The sequence below is a fragment of the Ranitomeya imitator genome, chromosome 3, assembly GCF_032444005.1.
Source record: "Ranitomeya imitator isolate aRanImi1 chromosome 3, aRanImi1.pri, whole genome shotgun sequence".
Classification (NCBI taxonomy): Eukaryota; Metazoa; Chordata; class Amphibia; order Anura; family Dendrobatidae; genus Ranitomeya; species Ranitomeya imitator.
The window spans coordinates 16825137-16850486 of NC_091284.1; the positions used below are offsets into that span (position 1 = coordinate 16825137).

Sequence of the window (25350 nt, forward strand, 5' to 3'; positions counted from 1 at the left end):
GTAGAACTATCGGCTGCAGTAAAGACATTGATAAAATGGGACCTACGTGGTGACTGCGGCACCGTGCTTTATCACGTTGACGGTAACATTGGCCATTTTTGCATTATTTTTGCATTCCTTTTCTGCCACGTCTGCAGGGCCTGTGGGGGGCTCACCGCTCGGGGACGGCTGGAGTGGCGCTGGCTTCCTGCCTTCCTTCCTTGGAGGACGGCTCGGTGTTTGCTTTGCGTAACGCGCGTCTAATGACTGTTTGCGGACGGTGCAGAGTTCTTTCATTAGTCACGGAGAACGCTCTACCTCTACGATGAGTTTAAATATTTGGAAGGAACTACACGCGGATTGAGCAAATGTTTGCGATCCATTTGAGAGCTCACTTAGAATGTTTTGGAGACTTTTAGTGGCGCAGTCATAAAGTCTGTAATATGTGTGTGGGGGGGGGGGTTTGTTGTACTGTCCTGCTCGCTGGCGATCGCCGCGGTCGTAATATGTGGGTGGTTGTTGTACTGTCCTGCTCGCTGGCGATCGCCGCGGTCATAATATGTGGGGGGTTGCTGTACCGTCCTGTTCGCTGGCGATCGCCCCGCGGACCGCTGCTAAGCTGGGCAGTAGCCATCCCCTCTTTCCTCGGTATTCTCGTGAAGATGCGAGAGACTCCTCATTCCTCAGTCAAGTGTTGATTCCAAAATCATTGACTAATACGAGTATCTGCGGTCACGTAACATATTGATTTATTTTTTTTCTCTCTTTGCTTTTTGGATGAGACGTTTAAAGTGACCCTCCGGGCTCCTCTTTATTAAGCCTCATTTGCCTTGGTATATGTGCAGCAATTACCTGATAATCCTCTTTATCTCACTCGTGGTTTAGTAATCTGTATTTTATCATCATTCTGCCTTCAGTGTAATAGGAATTGGCTGCCCGCGCACCGACCTCATAACCTGCGAGATAGCGCTGGACACGGCAGCCAATCAGAGGAGGCAGAGCAGGGGATGAACCAATGATGAGGCAGGGGGTGTGTCTCAGACTACGTCGGAGTCACAGATCTCAGCGCTAGCGTAACGGAACTTTCCTGAAAAAATGGTCGAGCAGCAAAATATAAAGCAGGTAACCATCCCGTGTTTGACACTGACTTACCTAAAGTATCATTTCTGAGTTGCTGAAAGGGCAGTCACTTTAAGGCCACATTCACACGTATTTATTTATAAGCCAAACTCAGAAATGGAACAATCAGAGGGAAAGTATAAAAGAAACACGCCATCACTTCTGTATGTACCACTCTTGGTTTTGGCTTACAAATACTGATGTTAAATACTGACTGTGTGAACGTGGCCTAAAACCTTAAAGAGAACCTTGCACTGATTTTGGCACCAGCTGTGATCATGGACTGACCACTGATGTAATAATAATCCCTCCTTGTATCACCGTTTTGGCTTTCTACTTAATTCAAGTAGCGCAAGAATCAAAACCAAACACTAGAAGAAATCAGATCTACATATACATTCCAGTAATATAGCAGCATATACCCATGTAAATGGCGACTCGCCAAACAATGCAAAAAACAAGGAGAAAACCGAGTCAAAAAATGACAATAAAAATCACTAAAGTTTATTACATCAATGAATAACAATTCATATACGTACAAAAAAATAATAATAAATAAATAAAAAAATGTGATACATGGGTTTTAATAAAAAAAAGTGATTAAATCCATAGGTGTAAACGCCCCCTGAGGAAGCGATATTCAATCTCGAAACGCGCGTTGGGGTACGTGGCCGACATCTATAATGGGTAATTATTCCCAGTGTTATTAATATTACTTTTGATAGGTACAGGGTGCAACAGAGGGGTTTAGAGGCTTTTGTCTTCAATGCTTATTGTCCTGGTTATTTGGATACTTAATGCCAATGTGGGATATTGGTACATACAAGCATGTGATACCTCTTTTTTATTAAAGCTTCTGGAAATGGATCATATAATCCCCTTTTCTTTCTGTTAGCACTTTATTACAAATCCTGACCTTTTCTTCGGCCCTTTGCTGACACCTATGGATTTAATCACTTTTTTTTTAATTAAAACCCATGTATCACATTTTTGTATTTACTTATTTATTATTATTTTTGTAGGTATATGAACTGTTGTTCATTTAATTGAAGTAATAAACTTTGGTGATTTTTTTATTGGCATTTTTTTTACTCTGTTTTCTCCTTGTTTTTGCACCAGAAGAAAACACTTGTATAGTGATATCAATCATTGAGGTGGAAGGTCCCGGCAGGGTACTACTAAGACATCTTCTATTGCATTGCCCGTAGACCACACAATCTGGAACGATTGACCTACAAAGATGGATAGAAAAGAGGAAAGAAGACGTCATTGCCACCTTAATGAATGTGTGCGCCCAATGTATGACGTCTTGGCTTATATCTCAGCCTTTTTCCAGGCAAAACATCACATATTGGAAGTTTTGTACTATCGACATATTCATTAAGGTGGAAGTGTGGTCTCCTTTCTTCTTTTTCTGGGCTTACTGGTGGCTCTATTGGACCATGAACCCAGATACTCAGGATTCGCAGGGTGTGGGACTCAAACTTCTCTACATTGCACTTACAAACATGACAGGCGCCAGTCCAGCCGGGGTGCGGGTTCCATTGCTCCAAAGGGGAAATATACAGTTGTGGCCAAAAGTATTGACACCCCTGCAATTCTGTCAAATAATACTCCGTTTCTTCCTGAAAATGATTGCAATCACAAATTATTTGTTATTATTATCTTCATTTAATTTGTCTTAAATGAAAAAAACACAAAAAGAATTGTCCTGAAGCCAAATTGGATATAATTCTACATCAAACATGAAAAATGGGGTGGACAAAAGTATTGGCACTGTTCGAAAAATCATGTGATGCTTCTGTAATTAGTGTAATTAACAGCACCTGTAACTTACCTGTGGCACCTAACAGGTGTTGGCAATAACTAAATCACACTTGCAGCCAGTTGACATGGATTAAAGTTGACTCATCCTCTGTCCTGTGTCCTTGTGTGTACCACATTGAGCATGGAGAAAAGAAAGAAGACCAAAGAACTGTCTGAGGACTTGAGAAACCAAATTGTTTGGAAGCATGAGCAATCTCAAGGCTACAAGTCCATCTCCAAAGACCTGAATGTTCCTGTGTCTACCGTGCGCAGTGTCATCAAGAAGTGTAAAGCCCATGGCACTGTGGCTAACCTCCCTAGATGTGGACGGAAAAGAAAAATTGACAAGAGATTTCAACGCAAGATTGTGCGGATGTTGGATAAAGAACCTCGACTAACATCCAAACAAGTTCAAGCTGCCCTGCAGTCCGAGGGTACAACAGTGTCAACCCGTACTATCCGTCGGCGTCTGAATGAAAAGGGACTGTATGGTAGGAGACCCAGGAAGACCCCACTTCTTTCCCCGAGACATAAAAAAGCCAGGCTGGAGTTTGCCAAAACTTACCTAAAAAAGCCTAAAACGTTTTGGAAGAATGTTCTCTGGTCAGATGAGACAAAAGTAGAGCTTTTTGGGCAAAGGCATCAACATAGAGTTTACAGGAGAAAAAAAAGAGGCATTCAAAGAAAAGAACACGGTCCCTACAGTCAAACATGGCGGAGGTTCCCTGATGTTTTGGGGTTGCTTTCCTGCCTCTGGCACTGGACTGCTTGACCGTGTGCATGGCATTATGAAGTCTGAAGACTACCAACAAATTTTGCAGCATAATGTAGGGCCCAGTGTGAGAAAGCTGGGTCTCCCTCAGAGGTCATGGGTCTTCCAGCAGGACAATGACCCAAAACACACTTCAAAAAGCATTAGAAAATGGTTTGAGAGAAAGCACTGGAGACTTCTAAGGTGGCCAGCAATGAGTCCAGACCTGAATCCCATAGATCACCTGTGGAGAGATCTAAAAATGGAGAAGGCGCCTTCACATATCAGGGACCTGGAGCAGTTTGCCAAAGAAGAATGGTCTAAAATTCCAGCAGAGCATTGTAAGAAACTCTTTGATGGTTACCAGAAGCGGTTGGTCGCAGTTATTTTGGCTAAAGGTTGTGCAACCAAGTATTAGGCTGAGGGTGCCAATACTTTTGTCTGGCCCATTTTTGGAATTTTGTGTGAAATGATCAATGTTTTGCTTTTTGCTTCATTGTCTTTTGTGTTTTTTCATTTAAGACAAATTAAATGAAGATAATAATACCAAAGAATTTGTGTTTGCAATCATTTTCAGGAAGAAACGGAGTATTATCTGACAGAATTGCAGGGGTGTCAATACTTTTGGCCATGACTGTACCTTTGAAAGTGACGTCTTTCCTTTCTGTCGGATATGACCGCAGATGTGAACGTCGCCTTTTATTACACAGAAGGTGCCATGTGTTTGATCAGCATTATGCGATAATTGGGTTTGATCCATGAGGATTACAGAAGGTTATTATGCCCCGCGTTGCATTGTGCTGTATGTTTTGGGGTTGTGAATGTGTCACGTTTTGTGAATCTGTGATATATACGCTAATTCCGTCTCTCTCTGAACCTCTGGCTAAATACGCGTGACGGTTTCGTCTGCTTTTCATCCGCCTCTGTAGCAAATTAATACATGACCCCCATTGGGTTTCACCTTGGGTTGAACTTCTTTGTTGTTACAATGTACAGAATATGTGAATTCTGCTTTTTTTGATCATTGAGTGATGGAACTAATAATTTAATATATTGCTGCCCTAGAGACGGACATTCGGGGAAGATGTAAGGAAAAAATGAAAGTGCCGGCATAATTAGATCCTCATTTACCAAAATCTTGAAAAAAAAACACAAACATCATTTATGAGAAGCCTTAAAGAAGGCGGCTAATGATAACGTGACGAGCGGAAGGTGAATGTCCTCCTTTTTACACAACCGAGGAGAAAAGAGAAAAAAAAAGAAAAGTATATCTTTAATCCACTTGTCTGCAGTTCAATTAAAATGAGTTAAAGCCCCCAGGAGCCGCTGGACTCAGACAAGCTCTGACAAGTGAAAAGACCATTAGCTGAACTTTCCTTCCATAGATATGGATTGTTTTAGTGGTTGCGAGATCAGACGCCCTGATTGGATGACAAAGCTTCGTACATTGATTAGAAGGTGATGGTTTGACCTGTGGACTTGTTAATTTTTATTGTACAACTTTTCCCATTATAGTAAAAAAAAAAAAGAAGCGAAATTAAGTTGTAATTGCCCGCATCCTCCACCAAATGTGATATCTTCTAGTATGGAAAGTGTTCTAATGTCTGCCTCTCGTTTGAAAATAGATTTTGGTGACATGTCAGAAGCTTTCAATGGTAAGAATTGTCTAAGACCCCCCACTGACTGCTGAAATGAAGAGGCAAAAGTGGCCAGCTGAGCAATTTGCCCTCTCCGCTTCTGCCAGGCTCTCCTCGGAGGAAACGCAGATCCATGCATGAACCCTATTGGCCGAACACTGCCAAAATGAGCACTGTGCTCAGCTGAGTGGTCCTGACCCTTCATTTCAGTGTCTGTGGGGGTCTCCGCAGCCTGGCCCCTACTGATGAAAACTCAACATATTTCCAAACTTTTGTGAAACTAGAGGTAAAAGACTTTTAAAAGATCTGAACTAAAACTGGGCAAGGTGAAGAGGAAATCATCTCCATTGGTTTGGCACTACTTTATTTTGATACCCTAGAGCTAAAGGCGGCAGTTTTATTAATTTCTATTAAAACCCAAATTGAAGAGGAAGTTAGTCACTTCTCACCTAATGGAGGCTGCATATAGAGACTGTACATGAAGAAGAGAGACTGCACACAGTGACTGCACAGGAAGAGGAGAGACTGCACACAGAGACTGCACAGGAAGAAGAAACACAGCACACAGTGACTGCACAGGAAGAAGACAGACTCCACACAGTGACTGTACAGGAAGAAGAGACACTGCACACAGTGACTGCACAGGAAGAAGAGACTGCACACAGTGACTGCACAGGAAGAAGAGACTGCACACAGTGACTGTACAGGAAGAAAAGACTGCACACAGTGACTGTACAAGAAGAAGAGACTGCACACAGTGACTGCACAGGAAGGAGAGAGACTGCACACTGAATGCACAGGAAGAAGAGAGACTGCACACAGTGACTGTACAGGAAGAAGAGAGACTGCACACAGTGACTGTACAGGAAGAAGAGAGACTGCACACAGTGACTGTACAGGAAGTAGAGACTGCACACAGTGACTGTACAGGAAGAAGAGACTGCACACAGTGACTGCACAGGAAGGAGAGAGACTGCACACAGTGAATGCACAGGAAGAAGAGAGACTGCACACAGTGACTGCACAGGAAGGAGAGAGACTGCACACAGTGAATGCACAGGAAGAAGAGAGACTGCACACAGCGACTGTACAGGAAGAAAAGACACTGCACACAGTGACTGCACAGGAAGAAGAGAGACTGCACACAGTGAATGCACAGGAAGAAGAGAGACTGCACACAGCGACTGTACAGGAAGAAAAGACACTGCACACAGTGACTGCACAGGAAGAAGAGAGACTGCACACAGCAACTGCACAGGAAGAAGAGACACTGCACACAGTGACTGCACAGGAAGAAGAGACACTGCACACAGTGACTGCACAGGAAGAAGAGAGACTGCATACAGCGACTGTACAGGAAGAAGACAAACTGCACACAGTGACTGCACAGGAAGAAGAGAGACTGCACACAGTGACTGCACAGGAAGAAGAGAAACTGCACACAGTGACTGCACAGGAAGAAGAGAAACTGCACACAGAGACTGTACAGGAAGAAGAGACTGCACACAGTGACTGCAAAGGAAGGAGAGAGACTGCACACAGTGACTGCACAGGAAGAAGAGAGACTGCACACAGCGACTGTACAGGAAGAAGAGAATTTGCACACAGTGACTGCACAGGAAGAAGAGACACTGCACACAGGGACTGCACAGGAAGAAGAGAGACTGCATACAGGGACTGTACAGGAAGAAGACAAACTGCACACAGTGACTGCACAGGAAGAAGAGAGACTGCACACAGTGACTGCACAGGAAGAAGAGAATCTGCACACAGTGACTGTACAGGAAGAAGAGAAACTGCACACAGCGACTGTACAGGAAGAAGAGAAACTGCACAAAGTGACTGCACAGGAAGAAGAGACACTGCACACAGTGACTGCACAGGAAGAAGAGACACTGCACACAGTGACTGTACAGGAGGAATAGACAGAGACTGCAGGGGAGGAATAGACAGAGACTGCAAGGGAGGAATAGACAGAGACTGCACGGGAGGAATAGACAGAGACTGCACACAGTGTGGATGCAGTAAAATGCATTGAGGGGGTTACAGTCGCCGTGTGTAACTTCATTGTGAGTGAAAACATGAAAGCATTGTGTCGACATGTGACCACAAGTGTGCAAATCGTGAATATACGGGCAGGTGACGGCGCGTTTGCACCGGGAATACTGGGGAATCGTGACAGCGTGTGCACCTTACACAGTCACGACCGCGGCAGACCGGAGTCACACACGGGGACTGTAGACTTTTGTCTTGAGCCTGGACAACCCCTATAAAGAGCCCTTTGACGAATAGTCATAAAGATGAGATCAGAGTTAGTGAAAAGCAGAGATCTTCTAAAAAACACTGACAAACACCTAAAAACTACTCTAAGTTCAGTACGGATGCAGAGGCAGAGCGCCGACCTACCCGCTGCAAGGGATGTGTCGGGAAGTGAAGGATTTTGAGATGTGACACATAACCACCATAAATGCATTGGGCGGCTTCATTCACCACAATAGTAAGTGCGTTCTGAAAGCTGTGAAGGCCACGCTTCCAATGGGGATGAATCCTTCCCCAGCCCCCTCCAAAAACTCAATGGCATCAGAATGGGAACCTGCAGAATTTTAACACTGCACTGCCAAATATTAGCTGACCACCAAACAATAAAATCCAGAGACGGGAGGAGCGCGCGCAGTCACCGCGGATCCAGACAGCAGTTTTGGGATGCCAGTGACTCACTACATTGTGCGCCTATACAGCGATACCGTACATAGCGCTATTGTCCCACTTTATCCTTGGAGAGGGAGACAAAGGGTGATGGCTGCAATCATTCACCGGTACCGAGCGCTTTTTTATCAATGCGGAGGCGTAATGGAGGTTTGGTAGCCAAAGTGCCTCGTGCCGTTGTGGGGTCCGCAGCGAGTCCTCCCCACCTCCATATCTTCTGCTAAAGTTCTGAGGTGTGAAAGGAAGAAGAAAGAGAAAGGTCCGACTTACCTGAAAGCCAAAATAGCTCTAAAAGAATGGAGCGCTAGTTTTTGAAAATATGGAAAAATTTAGTTCTCCAACAGTAAGTCAAGGAGGACGGGGGTACTGTAGGGTGGTCTGCAAGACTGGGACCTGAAGCACCAGCGAGGACACGGGGGTCCTTTACAGAACCCAAAATTCATCCTTCTTTCCAATGCAAGCCAACAATTGCCGATCCCTTCTGAAATATGATGCCATGACCCTACGGACTTCATGTTTGTGTTCATGGGTCCACAACGTCAATGGGGTGAGGATTTGAGGCCATCTAGAGCTTCTACTGAACGATCCCTTCCACTCAATTAATTTCATCAGTCAATATCCTTTCATCTGAAATTCGTATTTATATTTTAACGACCGTGATGGGCAAAGGAGGAGCAGCAAACGCGATTTTGGCTTCTATTAATTACATCGATCCAGCCTAGGCGGGATTCTCCAAGTTTTGGACCAATGTCCAAGTTGATCTAGCTGACATCAAAATTCAATGCTGAACAAGAGGGTAATGCCAAGACATTAAAAGAATGCAAACATGCCAAAATATGCCAGGAAATGAAGCAAAAGGTGAAAACCACCAGGAGACCCCTTGTCACGGGGCTCCCGCGACAGAGAGGTTCCAGAGAACCGCAGCACTCTGGGCCTCGTTCACACACAGTGAACAGAAGCTCTTCTCCTGTATTCTGACCTGGCTGCTTTGTGCCAGCAGTGCATGAGTTAACATAGTAACATAGTAACATAGTAACATAGTTAGTAAGGCCGAAAAAAGACATTTGTCCATCCAGTTCAGCCTATATTTCATCATAATAAATACCCAGATCTACGTCCTTCTACAGAACCTAATAATTGTATGATACAATATTGTTCTGCTCCAGGAAGACATCCAGGCCTCTCTTGAACCCCTCGACTGAGTTCGCCATCACCACCTCCTCAGGCAAGCAATTCCAGATTCTATATAACCTTGTTGCTGAGTTGCTGTGAGTTTGGTCTCTCAAGCTGAAGTGGATTTTTGTAATCTCCTCCTCTATATAGACCCAGCTGTGACTACAGCTAGTGTCAGTGATCAGTTCTGCTGCCTGGCTTGGAGGTTGAAGGAGCGTAGTATTTGGAGCTTGGAGGTTTATTACAGAGATTGGTGTCTGCTGTTTTGGTTGCATGTTAAACCTGTTTTCCTTCCTAGTTTTTTCCTTCTCTTCCCTTCTATGTGTACCCTCTGTGGTTGTGTGAGCATTTGGTGAGTTTGAGACTTTTAGTTAACTTGTCTGTATACCCTGTTTATTGTTGTGTTTATACACTGGTGCAGTCCTCCTCCCTGGGGGGAGAGGGGGCCACTGATAGGGCCTGCACAGGAGCCAGAATACGCTGGTGGCTCAGGCCTCCTAACCATCATAGGTACCCCTGAGATAATGGAAAGTCAAGGCCCCATTATAGTGGCAGGGACAGGTGCGGGTCCCAGTTCGCCATCCTACCCCTTTATCGCTGTTAACGGCGTGACACCCCTCTTCTGTCAAAAAGTTTCTGAAGTCTGATTTTAGTCTTTAGGGATTGTCTGTGTGTAGTCACAGTCATGTATCAGGGGAGCTCTCGGGGTGGACATCTGGATTAACATATCATTAATGAAATAGGATCTACTGACCCTGATCCCACGCTTTATGCCAAGAGATACGGAAAGCTATTGTAAAGTCTAAGGATGTGTTCACATGACCAGCAACAAAAGGGGGCTTCATGACAAAGGATGGCTCAGAGCATGCTAAACCTACAGGTGTCCAGACATGTTAGATGTAAGTCTGCCCCACCTGCCATCTAATGCGAATGCTTCAGCGAGAAATAAGGTTTGAGAACACTGAATATCATCAACAAGGCGAATACTCTTCTTCCATGAAGTCAGGAGGGCATGTGTATGGAGACTATGTGGCCAACAGTTACTTGAAGTGTATGGGGACCTCAAAGGGAAACGGTCATCAAATTTTCCTTATAAAACCACCTCCATTTTGTTTTTACGCCTTGTAATAACTTTACGACAACCCCTGCGCAGCAGCAGTGCATAACTTGTAGATCGTGACCGCTGAATAATTAGAACCTATGGTCATCCCCGGTCCACGCTTGGCCCAATTGTGCGTTCCAACGCCGCCACTCAACGCCTAAGAGAAGCCACCAATTCAGCCTCTGAAAGCTCATGCATGCCCCAGGACAAAACTGCCATGATTCATTTTTCACCGAGTTTCCAAGATTTCGGAGACTTTGTGGATGACATAAAGGGGACATCCTCATCAATTAGAGGTGGAGAGGGGGTAATAACAGGCAAAAAGGGCCAAAGGGTATCTCCGCACCCTACTCTGTGCCCACCTCTGCTTGTTAATGCCGCCTCCGACTGATGTGGATGACATCCCCGACACCATCTGTAGACTGTAAAAGCGGTGTAAGTGCTGTGCGCTATTTGACGGCATGGACACAGTTTCTTCCTGCGCATGCGTGAGATTTCCAAGGCTGTGCGGAGGATCAGCATTAGCAAAGGACAACGTCAAAGTGGTTTTTTACAAATTATTCGGGGAGTCGGGACTAAAAGAAAAGGGGTTGTTGGAAAGTTCTTCCATGTCATAACAATCAGAAAACTTGAAGACAGGATCCCTTTAAGGCAGAATCTGTTCCAGAAAAGAACTCTCAGCATAATGGAGACAATACAGCACAGAGAATATATGGCGCAAAAAATAATAAAACAAAACTACACAAATAGCAAAACAAAAGATGCGTCTCTCTCAACAGAGTCAAATAGTTTAGAAAAATTGCAGGAATTTCTGTTTGCTCATGTAACAACACAAGGTCATTTTTCCTTCACCTACGTCCAATTACTAAATTCTTTGTTTCATGCACACTAATAACGATGTTGAGAGGAACAAAGGTAAGGTCGCGGGTACTTACCAGACTGCCGAGCCGCTTTATCTCTCTGTTTTGTTAAGGTGCTGTGATTCCACTATCCAAATGTAACTCCAGGCAGTCTGAAAAGAAACAGGTTAAAATATCTCTCCGTTATAATTGGTATTTCAGATTTAATTAAAAATTAAACTTTCATAATGTTTCACCATCCAAAGCAATGCACTATCAGTCAAGCGTGACTTTTTTGGTGACAAAAAAAAAAAGAAAAAAAAAAGCTCTTTGTGGAATATATTTTATAATGAAAGAGGTGGGAGGCGGAGGAGAAGAAGATACAAAAGGACGCAAAGAAAGACTACAAAAAAAAAGAGATAAAGAAAAAGAAACAAAGAAAAAAAAGCCTAGATAATATTTTAGTTTTGCCCTGAATATCAATCTACATACAGTATTTTACAGGTGATAAGTGGAATAGGGGGAAGGTAGAGCTGTGACTGTGTATAACAGCCCCTCCGACTTCATTCACATCAATGTGCACGACGGACAGGATTATAGCAGTTATATTCTTGCACATAGGGGCAGTATTATAGTAGTTATATTCTTGTACATAGGAGCAGTATTATAGTAGTTATCTTCTTGTACATAGGAGCAGTATTATAGTAGTTATATTCTTGTACATAGGAGCAGTATTATAGTAGTTATATTCTTGTACATAGGGGACAGTATTATAGTAGTTATATTCTTGTACATAGGAGCAGTATTATAGTAGTTATATTCTTGTACATAGGAGCAGTATTATAGTAGTTATATTCTTGTTCATAGGAGCAGTATTATAGTAGTTATATTCTTGTACATAGGAGCAGTGTTATAGTAGTTATATTCTTGTATATAGGAGCAGTATTATAGTAGTTATATTCTTGTACATAGGAGCAGTATTATAGTAGTTATATTCTTGTTCATAGGAGCAGTATTATAGTAGTTATATTCTTGTACATAGGAGCAGTGTTATAGTAGTTATATTCTTGTATATAGGAGCAGTATTATAGTAGTTATATTCTTGTACATAGGAGCAGTATTATAGTAGTTATATTCTTGCATATAGGGGCAGTATTATAGTAGTTATATTCTTGTACATAGGAGCAGTATTATAGTAGTTATATTCTTGTACATAGGAGCAGTATTATAGTAGTTATATTCTTGTATATAGGGGCAGTATTATAGTAGTTATATTCTTGCATATAGGGGCAGTATTATAGTAGTTATATTCCTGTACATAGGAGCAGTATTATAGTAGTTATATTCTTGCATATAGGGGCAGTATTATAGTAGTTATATTCTTGTACATAGGGGGCAGTATTATAGTAGTTATATTCTTGTACATAGGAGCATTATTATAGTAGTTATATTCTTGTATATAGGGGCAGTATTATAGTAGTTATATTCTTGCATATAGGGGCAGTATTATAGTAGTTATATTCCTGTACATAGGAGCAGTATTATAGTAGTTATATTCTTGCATATAGAGGCAGTATTATAGTAGTTATATTCTTGTACATAGGGGGCAGTATTATAGTAGTTATATTCTTGTACATAGGAGCATTATTATAGTAGTTATATTCTTGTATATAGGGGCAGTATTATAGTAGTTATATTCTTGTACATAGGAGCAGTATTATAGTAGTAATATTCTTGCATATAGGGGCAGTATTATAGTAGTTATATTCTTGTACATAGGGGGCAGTATTATAGTAGTTATATTCTTGTACATAGGAGCATTATTATAGTAGTTATATTCTTGTACATAGGGGCAGTAGTATAGTAGTTATATTCTTGTACATAGGGGGCAGTATTATAGTAGTTATATTCTTGTATATAGGGGGAAGTATTATATAGGAGGCAGTATTATAGCAGTTATATTCTTGTACATAGGAGTAGTATTAAAGCAGTTATATTCTTGTATATAGGGGGCAGTATTATAGTAGTTATATTCTTGTACATATGAGCAGTATTATAGTAGTTATATTCTTGTACATAGGGGCAGTATTATTGCAGTTATATTCTTGTACATAGGGGCAGTATTATTGCAGTTATATTCTTGTACATAAGGGCAGTATTATAGTAGATATATTCTTGTACATAAGGGCAGTATTATAGTAGATATATTCTTGTACATAGGGGCAGTATTATAGTAGTTATATTCTTGTACATAGGAGCATTATTATAGTAGTTATATTCTTGTACATAGGGGCAGTATTATAGTAGTTATATTCTTGTACATAGGGGGCAGTATTATAGTAGTTATATTCTTGCATATAGGGGCAGTATTATAGTAGTTATATTCTTGTACATAGGAGCATTATTATAGTAGTTATATTCTTGTACATAGGGGCAGTATTATAGTAGTTATATTCTTGTACATAGGGGCAGTATTATAGTAGTTATATTCTTGTACATAGGAGCAGTATTATAGTAGTTATAATCTTGTACATAGGAGCAGTATTATCATAGTTATATTCTTGTACATAGTGGCAGTATTATAGTAATTATATTCTTGTACATAGTGGCAGTATTATAGTAGTTATATTCTTGTACATAGGGGCAGTATTATAAGCAGTTATATTCTTGTACATAGGAGCAGTATTATAGTAGTTATATTCTTGTATATAGGAGCAGCATTATAGTAGTTATATTCTTGTACATGGGGCGCAGTATTATAGTAGTTATATTCTTGTACATTGGAGCAGTATTATAGTAGTTATATTCTTGTACATAGGAGCAGTATTATAGTAGTTATATTCTTGTATATAGGAGCAGTATTATAGTTATATTCTTGTACATAGGAGCAGTATTATAGTAGTTATATTCTTGTACATAGGAGCAGTATTATAATAGTTATATTCTTGTACATAGTGGCAGTATTATAGCAGTTATATTCTTGTACATAGGAGCAGTATTAGGAGGAGCAGTAAGGTTGTTAGTATCACTTGCGGCAGGAAATTGTCAGGAATGATTTCTTTTGAGATCACAACCTTGTAATATGTGAGGCGCACGTTCCTAAAAAAGCTCTTGCCAAGTAAATGCTAGAGAACAGGTGTATTGTGTGAAGTGACTGTCATTAATGTAACAGATCCTCCGGTTCCTGCGCACGTGACGCACTTTTCAGCACAGACTGTCACGCTGCTCCTGCGCTTCCCTCCGTAGAGCGTCTGTCAGCTTTCAGCACGATGTCTCTGGTGAGTTCAGGAGAAGACGTGGCATTCATACACTCGGCGGAGAGGAGACACAGTGCTCCCCTCAAGTGTCCTGGAACAGCAAACAAACAAGCAGCGGGGTTTGGCTGGGAAACGCTTAAACGCTGATTGCTAAATATTATCCGCCCAAAATACACGAGCAGCTTTGGTATTTAACGATAAACCTTGGCACATTGACCGAATCATCCGAAAATGAAGAGGCCGATCCACGACTCATTCCATGCACAGAATTACAGAGGTGTCACTAGGTGTAATTACAGCCCCTCCTGTGAACACGGGGCCCCTGGCCCGCTGGGGCGGCCCTAAGTTTATCTACAGTATGTTCTCTTGTTTTACAGACACCTCAATGATTGCAAACAATGGCAATGTGGTCACATCTGATGAAGGGGCCAATTCAGGGCCGATAACTCCCTGGTGGGACGTGTTGTGAATTACCAGTAAAATGAAGAACCTTTTTGAACATTACATGATGTCACTCCCCTTTAAGTGCTACCCCGTATTAATGATGTTCCACATTTGGATGGCAATGATCTTGTATGTCCTCCACATTGCAAGAGTCAATGGTCCATCTACAGAAGATCGCCATGGGCGAGAATCTGGTGTCCAGGTACCATTGTTACGGTAGTACAGTGGGTACGGAAAGTATTCAGACCCCTTTACATTTTTCACGCTTTGTTTCATTGCAGCCATTTGTTAAATTCAAAAAAGTTCATTTTTTCTCATTAATGTTCACTCTGCACCCCATCTTGACTGAAGCAGAAATGAAGAAATTTTTGTATATTTTTTAAAAAAAGAAAAACTGAAATATCACATGGTCATAAGTCTTCAGATCCTTTGCTTTGCTCAGACACTCATATTTAAGTCACCTGTTGTCCATTTCCTTGTGATCCTCCTTGAGATGGTTCTACTCCTTCTTTGGAGTCCAGCTTTGTAATTACACTGATAGGACTTGATTTGGAGCGGCGCACACCTGTCTATATAAGACCTCACAGCTCACAGTGCATGTCAGACCAAAGGAGAATCATGAGGTCAAAGGAACCGGCCAAGGAGCTCAGAGACAGGATTGTGGCAAGGCACAGATCTGGCCAAGGTTACAACAGAATTTCTGCTGTATTTAATGTTCCTAAGAGCACAGTGACCTCCATAATCCTTAATGGAAGAAGTTTGGGACCATCTGAAGTCTTCCTAGACCTGGCCGTCCAGCCAAAGTGAGCAATCGTGGGAGAAGAGCCTTGGTGAGAGGTAAAGAAGAACCGCAAGATCACTGTGGATGAGCTCCAGAGATGCAGGAGGGATATGGGAGAAAGTTCCACAAAGTCACCTATCACTGCAGCCTCCACCAGTCAGGCCTTTATGGCAGAGTGGCCCCACGGAAGCATGACCTCAGTGCAAGATATATGAAAGCCGCATCGAGTTTGCTAAAAAACACATGAAGGACTCCCAGACTATGAGAAATAAGACTCTCTGGTCTGATGAGATGAAGATAGACCTTTATGGTGATAATTCTAAGCGGTATGTGTGGAGAAAACCAGGCACTGCTCATCACCTGCCCAATACAATCCCCACAGTGAAACATGGTGGAGGCAGCATCATGCTATGGGGGTGTTTTTCAGCTGCAGGGACAGGACGACTGGTTGCCATTGAAGGAAACATGAATGCGGCCAAGTACAGAGATATCCTGGATGAAAACCTCTTCCAGAGTGCTCTGGACCTCAGACTTGGCCGAAGGTTCATCTTCCAACAAGACAAGGACCCTAAGCATACAGCTAAAATAACAAGGGAGCGGCTTCAGACCAACTCTGTGACCATTCCTGACCGGCCCAGCCAGAGCCCTGACCTAAACCCAATGGAGAATCTCTGGAGAGACCTGAAAATGGCATCCACCAACGTTCACCATCCAACCTGACGGAACTGGAGAGGATCTGCAAGGAAGAATGGCCGAGGATCCCCAAATCCAGGGGTGAAAAACCTGTTGCATCATTCCCAAGAAGACTCATGGCTGTACTAGCTCAAAAGGTGCTTCTACCCAATACTGAGCAAAGGGGCTGAAGACTTATGACCATGTGATATTTCAGTTTTTCTTTTTTTTTTTAAATATACAAAAATTTCTTCATTTCTGCTTCAGTCAAGATGGGGTGCAGACTGAACATTAATGAGAAAAAATGAACTTTTCTGAATTTACCAAATGGTTTCAATGAAACAAAGAGTCACAAATTTAAAGGGGTCTGAATACTTTCCGTACCTGCTGTATTTTTACCCTAGGAGACCTACCACCTCTGATAGACTGCAGAAGTGGTCGGTAAACTAAGCAGTGAACCAACTATAGTTCTTAAGAACGCAGGATTGAATAGTTGCTTTTTATGCACGTTGCAATTTTAGCTATTTATCCTGCTGAGACAATCCCATTAAAGTGGAAAGTGTGGCTGTCCGGCTCCGTGCACGCAGCGTTCGTGACTTCTGCCACAGGTATTCCACACAATGTCAATGTCTTCGGCATAGGGTCCGACTTTTTGTGTGCAACCCTGCTGTGCTGCATGCTACAGCCGAAAAAAGGAGGGCGACAAACTATGCCAGAGAGCCAAAGTGGCGCCATGTTCCTCCAGCCCAGACGCAGGGAGCATCAGATGTGACATTATCGGGGCGGATGGGTGCCGTCATCCTATCCATTGCACACCGTACTGTACTTCCATTACCAGAAGAGAAAAAAAGGGATCTAAATCCCCAGCTAATATCCCGCCAGATTACTCAATGCCCAGAAAGGATTCTTTGATGATTTTTTTTCCCTTGAATCGTGCAATGTGACCTGTAATTGCCATTGGGGGATATGAATCGATACAGCATATGTCGTCTGTGCCAGCCCTGCTCCGCGTTCTCATGGAAGATACTGATCAGGGGGCTGTAATGCTGAAATGTTCGCTCCCCGGCCGCCCCGAGCCCGGTGTCATCTCTCACAGCTCAAATTCGAGCCAGCAAACAACATTATGGAACCATTAAGGAGCAGAATCTCGTTACATCGACAGAGGCAACATTCTATCTCCGGCTCCGGCCCCAGCCAGCAGAGAACTGCAATAAACGGAAAATTAGCCACAGAGTAACACCTTCTGCGCCATTCCAGCCGCCGCTCCATAATTTAATATGCCTTTAATAGCGCTGTGTTTAAGGCGGCAATATTGCCATTGTAAGCAGTTACCGTGCCGGCGAGGGATTCATTGTTCAGTGCCAATAAAGAAAGACAAGAGGAGGTAAAAATACCGGGAAAACTTACAATCTCACCTCCGAGACTCCCAAACGCCGTGAAGGTGGAATGTATTTCACTTCTTAATGCTTAAAGGCAAAGTCGGAACATATTTGGAGGCTATTGCCTCTCCAACCGCACCCCCGCTATAAGACGCCTGCTGAAGATAGCTTTAAGAAAGAAGATCGAAATTCAGACCCATTCCACAAAAATGGGAGATGCCGAGAAATAGTCTTCAAAAGTTTACGGAGTTTTTCTTTCCAAATACACGCGCAGATGTAGCAGAGCTGGATGAGTCCATGAATGGAGCGCACAGTTCTGGGGAGATTCTTTCATTTTCTGTGTGGGGGCCATATAACCTAGCCAGTCATTTCCCACCACTGGCGCACAATGACGATAACTGGCGACATGTGCCGCCCTATAGCGCAAACGTGAAACTGCTTCAATCGCCCACAGTGACCTATGTAATGATTAATCATCAGAAGCAAAAATCTCCCAGAGGAGAAGTTAGGAGAAAGAGGGTGCCCATAGTGAGGAGCCCCCGGCCAGTCAATAGTGAGGAGCCCCCGGACCCCCGGCCAGTCAATAGCGAGGAGCCCCCAGACCCCCAGCCAGTCAATAGCGAGGAGCCCCCAGACCCCCGGCCAGTCAATAGTGAGGAGCCCCCAGACCCCCGGCCAGTCAATAGCGAGGAGCCCCTGGACCCCCGGCCAGTCAATAGCGAGGAGCCCCCGGACCCCCGGCCAGTCAATAGCGAGGAGCCCCTGGACCCCCGGCCAGTCAATAGCGAGGAGCCCCCGGACCCCCGGCCAGTCAATAGCGAGGAGCCCCTGGACCCCCGGCCAGTCAATAGTGGGGAGCCCCCGGATCCCCGGCCAGTCAATAGTGAGGAGCCCCTGGACCCCTGGCCAGTCAATAGTGAGGAGCCCCCGGACCCCCGGCCAGTCAATAGTGAGGAGCCCCCGGACCCCCGGCCAGTCAATAGCGAGGAGCCCCTGGACCCCCGGCCAGTCAATAGTGAGGAGCCCCCGGATCCCTGGCCAGTCAATAGCGAGGAGCCCCCGGACCCCCAGCCAGTCAATAGTGAGGAGCCCCCAGACCCCGGCCAGTCAATAGCGAGGAGCCCCCAGACCCCCGGCCAGTCAATAGCGAGGAGCCCCCGGATCCCCGGCCAGTCAATAGCGAGGAGCCCCCGGATCCCCGGCCAGTCAATAGTGAGGAGCCCCCGGACCCCCGGCCAGTCAATAGCGAGGAGCCCCTGGACTCCCGGCCAGTCAATAGTGAGGAGCCCCCGGATCCCCGGCCAGTCAATAGTGAGGAGCCCCCGGACCCCGGCCAGTCAATAGTGAGGAGCCCCCGGATACCCGGCCAGTCAATAATGAGGAGCCCCCGGATCCCCGGCCAGTCAATAGTGAGGAGCCCCCGGATCCCCGGCCAGTCAATAGTGAGGAGCCCCCGGACCCCGGCCAGTCAATAGTGAGGAGCCCCCGGACCCCTGGCCAGTCAATAGTGAGGAGCCAACGGACCCCCGGCCAGTCAATAGCGAGGAGCCCCCGGATCCCCGGCCAGTCAATAGTGAGGAGCCCCCGGACCCCCGGCCAGTCAATAGCGAGGAGCCCCCGGACCCCCGGCCAGTCAATAGTGAGGAGCCCCCGGATCCCCGGCCAGTCAATAGTGAGGAGCCCCCGGACCCCTGGCCAGTCAATAGTGAGGAGCCCCCGGACCCCGGCCAGTCAGTAGTGAGGAGCCCCCAGACCCCAGCCAGACCGGTATCTACCTGCCCCTTAGGCTGGGTTCACATTGCGTTATGGCTCTACGTTTAACGGACTACGTTACACCGCGGCATAACGCCATAATGTAGTCCGTTAACGCTGCCATAGACTGCAAAGTCGGACGCATCGCCCTCAATGGGCGTGCGCTAGCGATGTGCCATCATTTTAATGACAGACCCAAGACGCGGGCTGCAGCGTTTCCGGGTCCGTCACTGCTAGGCAGATGGAGCTAGCAGAAGCTAGCCACAACCCACAATGTGAATAGATGGCTTGGAGGCCTCAAACTGCAGCTACTTAGAAATATTTACTGCCCCTAGATGGGTAATGGGGATTAGCATAATGCCAGGACAAGAAGGGTGATTTAAAAGGCATCTCCCATCTGAAAGCAGCATGACGTAGGGGCAGAGACCCTGATTACAGAGATGTGTCACTTACTGGGCTGCCTGCTGCAGTTTTTAAAATCCTTGTTTTCTCTCCTGCAGATGTATCAGCTCTCTGAATGTTGAGCTCTGTATTACCCCCCACACACACACTGATTGTCAGCATTGTGTGTACACTGTGCATAGGCAGAAAGCTGTCAAATTGTGGTGGGGTGGGGTTATACACAGCTTGGGAGTATGGAGGATACATGGCAGCTAGTTTACTAGCCCTCTAGTGATATTATCAAAATGACAGCAAGCAGCGCAGTAAGTGGGGTGTTTGGGTTATTCCCCCCAAAAAATCCAAAGAAGTTATCCACTATTGACAGGATAGATGATAACCTGCCGATCGCTGGTGCCCCCTGCATCTGGTCTTTGGGACCCCAAGTCTGAGTCTCTTATCCGCATGTGGAATGCACACGCTCGGCCTCCGCACTATTTATTGTCTATGGGACTTTTGGAGAAAGCCAAGTACAGGCGTCTCTGCTTCCTCCGGCAGTCCCGTAGACAATGAATGGAGCAGAGATCGAGCAACCAGCTACATTAAGAACCCCGATTTCAGGATCACTGGTGGTCCCATCGGCCGTTCTCCAGGAATCAGCAAGTTCTCTCTTACCTATGTATAAGGGGTTCTTGCTTCATGGGAACCCTTTAAAGTAATCCTCCAGTCCCTGCCGAACCTGGCAGTCTGCTATTTGATCCGCAGCGATTTCTGAAGGGGGACATCAGAAATGAGACAATCCCTTTAAAGTATCTTTCACTATAGCCCATGGAAGCAGAGTCTGAGGATGGCCCCGGTGTAAGATTGACTTTGGTATTAAGTGCAGCTTTCATATTTCGGCTTCCCCTGCAGGAACGGTACGGTGGGATTTAATAATGATATGATGATGGCTTCGCTCAGCCATTAAATTACAAATGAAGGCACTTTATTTACCGCCCTCTCCTCCCACAGGTGGAGGCGCCGCCGGTGACACCAGGAGTTCAGCAAGAACTGATACCCTGCATGAAAGTTTAATTAAAGTTTTACAGTTCTGGGGGGATTTGTGTCTGATCAGCTTCACCTGTGACACGTAAAGCTCCGCGGTTCTCTGTCAGTGGAGAAAGTGCAATGGGATAGAGACATTTTGCGGCTGAATGTGGCCGCGGGTCCGGATATATGGCCCAGCAATGAGGACCCCACAACTCGCCGTCAGCAGACACATTATTAGGGAACGCTGCACTTTACAGGCGCAGCAGTGAGAATTCGGAGATCTGATGCTCGCGCTGCTTAGTTTTTCCTCGCAAATTGGAACCATCGAATCATTTTGTCACATCTGTCAATTCTTTCGGTGTTTTTGGTGCATTTTCACCCAAATGAATGGCTAAAAACTCAAGTAAAATCTTGTGCAAAAAAAAAACAGTCACCAAAGTGCGTCTCTTCTGCAGCATTTTTCCTGCTAACACTGTTTTTTTGGTCCAAAAAAAATCTGCTGTAGATACTTAGCCTGCAGGGACACAATGTATCATGGCAGGCGTTACTGTTGTACCCTTACCCTTGTAGTAAAACATGGCTGCCTCCTCCTAAAACCGGCGTCACCCTTGTGTACAGGCGATATGGGGCTGCCCACACCCCCGACCCGGACTACAGGGATCGGTCAGACCCCATCCGACCAGCAAGTCGTCACTATTTGGATCAGGGATGATGTTTAATGATGGAACAATTTTTCATTCTCTCCTGTCCTGATAGTTTGATACATTTTTCATGCCCCAATATATTGTATCAATCTGAAGTCAAGGCTGATTATCCCATAGAGGATTGTGTAGATGGGATACAACTGTAACAAACACTCAGAAATATCAGGAATGAAAAGGGATTTTCATCTCCAGGTATAAGAGGGAATGTTATTATTCTCTTACTGGACGCAAAGAGCTTGTAAAATGGAGAGAAATCGAAATCAAGGAATATTAGAAAGGTGCAAATCGTTTCCTTCTATAATGACTGTCCACAATGTACAGTGAGGGGTGAGAGAAGCGGCCGAGGACAGGCCGGCTGTATAAAGTCATTGTCAAAAGTATTGACACCCCTGCAATTCTGACAGATAATACTCCGTTTCTTCCTGAAAATGATTGCAATCACAAATTCTTTGGTATTATCATCTTCATTTAATTTGTCTTAAATGAAAAAACACAAAAGAGAATGAAGCAAAAAGCAAAACATTGATCATTTCACACAAAACTCCAAAAATGGGCCAGACAAAAGTATTGGCACCCTCAGCCTAATACTTGGTTGCACAACTTTTAGCCAAAATAACTGCGACCAACCCCTTCCGGTAACCATCAATGAGTTTCTTACAATGCTCTGCTGGAATTTTAGACCTTTCTTCTTTGGCAAACTGCTCCAGGTCCCTGATATTTGAAGGCGCCTTCTCCAAACTGCCATTTTTAGATCTCTCCACAGGTGTTCTATGGGATTCCGGTCTGGACTCATTGCTGGCCACCTTAGAAGTCTCCAGTGCTTTCTCTCAAACCATTTTCTAGTGCTTTTTGAAGTGTGTTTTGGGTCATTGTCCTGCTGGAAGACCCATGACCTCTGAGGGAGACCCAGCTTTCTCACACTGGGCCCTACATTATGCTGCAAAATTTGTTGGTAGTCTTCAGACTTCATAATGCCATGCACACGGTCAAGCAGTCCAGTGCCAGAGGCAGCAAAGCAACCCCAAAACATCAGGGAACCTCCGCCATGTTTGACTGTAGGGACCGTGTTCTTTTCTTTGAATGCCTCTTTTTTTTCTCCTGTAAACTCTATGTTGATGCCTCTGCCCAAAAAGCTCTACTTTTGTCTCATCTGACCAGAGAACATTCTTCCAAAACGTTTTAGGCTTTTTCAGGTAAGTTTTGGCAAACTCCAGCCTGGCTTTTTTATGTCTCGGGGTAAGAAGTGGGGGTCTTCCTGGGTCTCCTACCATACAGCCCCTTTTCATTCAGACGCCGACGGATAGTATGGGTTGACACTGTTGTACCCTCGGACTGCAGGGCAGCTTGAACTTGTTTAGATGTTAGTCGATGTTCTTTATCCAACATCCGCACAATTTTGCGTTGAAATCTCTTGTCAGTTTTTCTTTTCCGTCCACATCCAGGGAGGTTAGCCACAGTGCCAAGGGCTTTACACTTCTTGATGACACTGCGCACGGCAGACACAGGAACATTCAGGTCTTTGGAGATGGACTTGTAGCCTTGAGATTGCTCATGCTTCCAAACAATTTGGTTTCTCAAGTCCTCAGACAGTTCTTTGGTCTTCTTTCTTTTCTCCATGCTCAATGTGGTCACACAAGGACACAGGACAGAGGTTGAGTCAACTTTAATCCATGTCAACTGGCTGCAAGTGTGATTTAGTTATTGCCAACACCTGTTAGGTGCCACAGGTAAGTTACAGGTGCTGTTAATTACACTAATTAGAGAAGCATCACAGGATTTTTCCAACAGTGCCAATACTTTTGTCCACTCCCTTTTTTATGTTTGGTGTGGAATTATATCCAATTTGGCTTTAGGACAATTCTTTTTGTGTTTTTTTCAATTAAAACAAATTAAATGAAGATAATAATAACAAATAATTTGTGTTTGCAATCATTTTCAGGAAGAAACTGAGTATTATCTGACAGAATTGCAGGGGTGTCAATACTTTTGGCCATGACGGTAGATGGATCCTCCCGTCCTAACTGGTGAGATCCAGTGTGAAACATACAGCGGAGTATAAACCATGCTTTCAAGACCTCTGCTTGCTGCAGAAAAAAAATCATTGTAGTTTATATAAAGAGACGTAAGGAATGTTCTGCTCCAGCCCTGTTCACATTGTTGCAAACACTGTCACAACATATCCCTGAAGGTAAGGACAGGCCAGAGCTGGCGTTTATCCCACTGTGACCCAACAACTGATACACTGTGACAAAACATCAGCTTGATAACCTCTATCAGACAGAAACCACAGGAGCAGCTGACATTCTGGAGCGCAGAACACGTCCATCGGATCTCATCCCGATCCTACAAGTGTCGTCACTCCAGGACAGGAGGGAAAGAAATGCTCCGAGTGTTCCATGCTTCTCAACGCCCCGGACTTAGACTGGAGAACCCCTGAGGAGCAATCAGAGTTTCATCAGGACTTTCCTCTCCTTGTATTATTAACTCAGATCAACAGAAAAAGTCTCCACAAATGTCTCAAGAATGATAATACAATTATTATACACCGAATGCTGATGCATAAGTCATCACACCCTGACCAGGACGTCAGCTTCTACCAAAGAAAAATATAACATTTTCTACATAAAACATTCTTCCAGAAAAAGACAAACAGCTTCCTGGATATAGAAGCATGCCGGTATAACCTAGGTATATAATTATATGCACAGCTGGTATGACCTGGGCATCTCCTGTATACAATTACATATGTACGGCTGGTATAACCTGGGCATCTCCTGTATATAATTATATATGTATAGCTGGTATAACCTGGGCATCTCCTGTATATAGTTATATATGTACAGCCGGTATAACCTGGGCATCTCCTGTATATAATTATATATGTACAGCTGGTATAACCTGAGCATCTCCTGTATATAGTTATATATGCACAGCTGGTATAACCTGGGCATCTCCTGTATATAATTATATATGTACAGCTGGTATAACCTGGGCATCTCCTGTATATAATTATATATGTACAGCTGGTATAACCTGAGCATCTCCTGTATATAGTTATATATGCACAGCTGGTATAACCTGGGCATCTCCTGTATATAATTATATATGTACAGCTGGTATAACCTGGGCATCTCCTGTATATAATTATATATGTACAGCGGTATAACCTGGGCATCTCCTGTATATAGTTATATATGTACAGCTGGTATAACCTGGGTGTCTCCAGTATATAATTATATATGTACAGCTGGTATAACCTGGGCATCTCCTGTATATAATTATATATGTACAGCTGGTATAACCTGAGCATCTCCTGTATATAGTTATATATGCACAGCTGGTATAACCTGGGCATCTCCTGTATATAATTATATATGTACAGCTGGTATAACCTGGGCATCTCCTGTATATAATTATATATGTACAGCGGTATAACCTGGGTATATATTGTATATAATTATATATGTACAGCTGGTATAACCTGGGCATCTCCTGTATATAATTATATATGCACAGCTGGTATAACCTGGGTATATATTGTATATAATTTTATATGTACAGCTGGTATAACCTGGGCATCTCCTGTATATAATTATATATGCACAGCTGGTGTAACCTGGGTATATATTGTATATAATTATATATGTTCAGCTGGTATAACCTGGGCATCTCCTCTATATAATTATATATGTACAGCTGGTATAACCTGGGCATCTCCTGTATATAATTATATATGTACAGCGGTATAACCTGGGTATATATTGCATATAATTATATATGTACAGCTGGTATAACCTGGGCATCTCCTGTATATAATTATATATGCACAGCTGGTATAACCT

At 44.0% G+C, this 25350-nt stretch overlaps 1 protein-coding gene across 6 annotated transcripts in view; it reads right to left on the bottom strand.

Annotated features, from left to right (window-relative positions):
- ZBTB20 (zinc finger and BTB domain containing 20) overlaps nucleotides 1-25350 on the bottom strand; it is a 1044548-nt gene that overhangs the window by 576665 nt on the left and 442533 nt on the right. For all 6 annotated transcript variants that reach the window (XM_069760558.1, XM_069760556.1, XM_069760557.1 and 3 more), the window contains exon 3: nucleotides 11209-11285. The gene's annotated coding sequence lies outside the window, so the exon portion shown is untranslated. The remainder of the gene's footprint in view (nucleotides 1-11208; nucleotides 11286-25350) is intronic.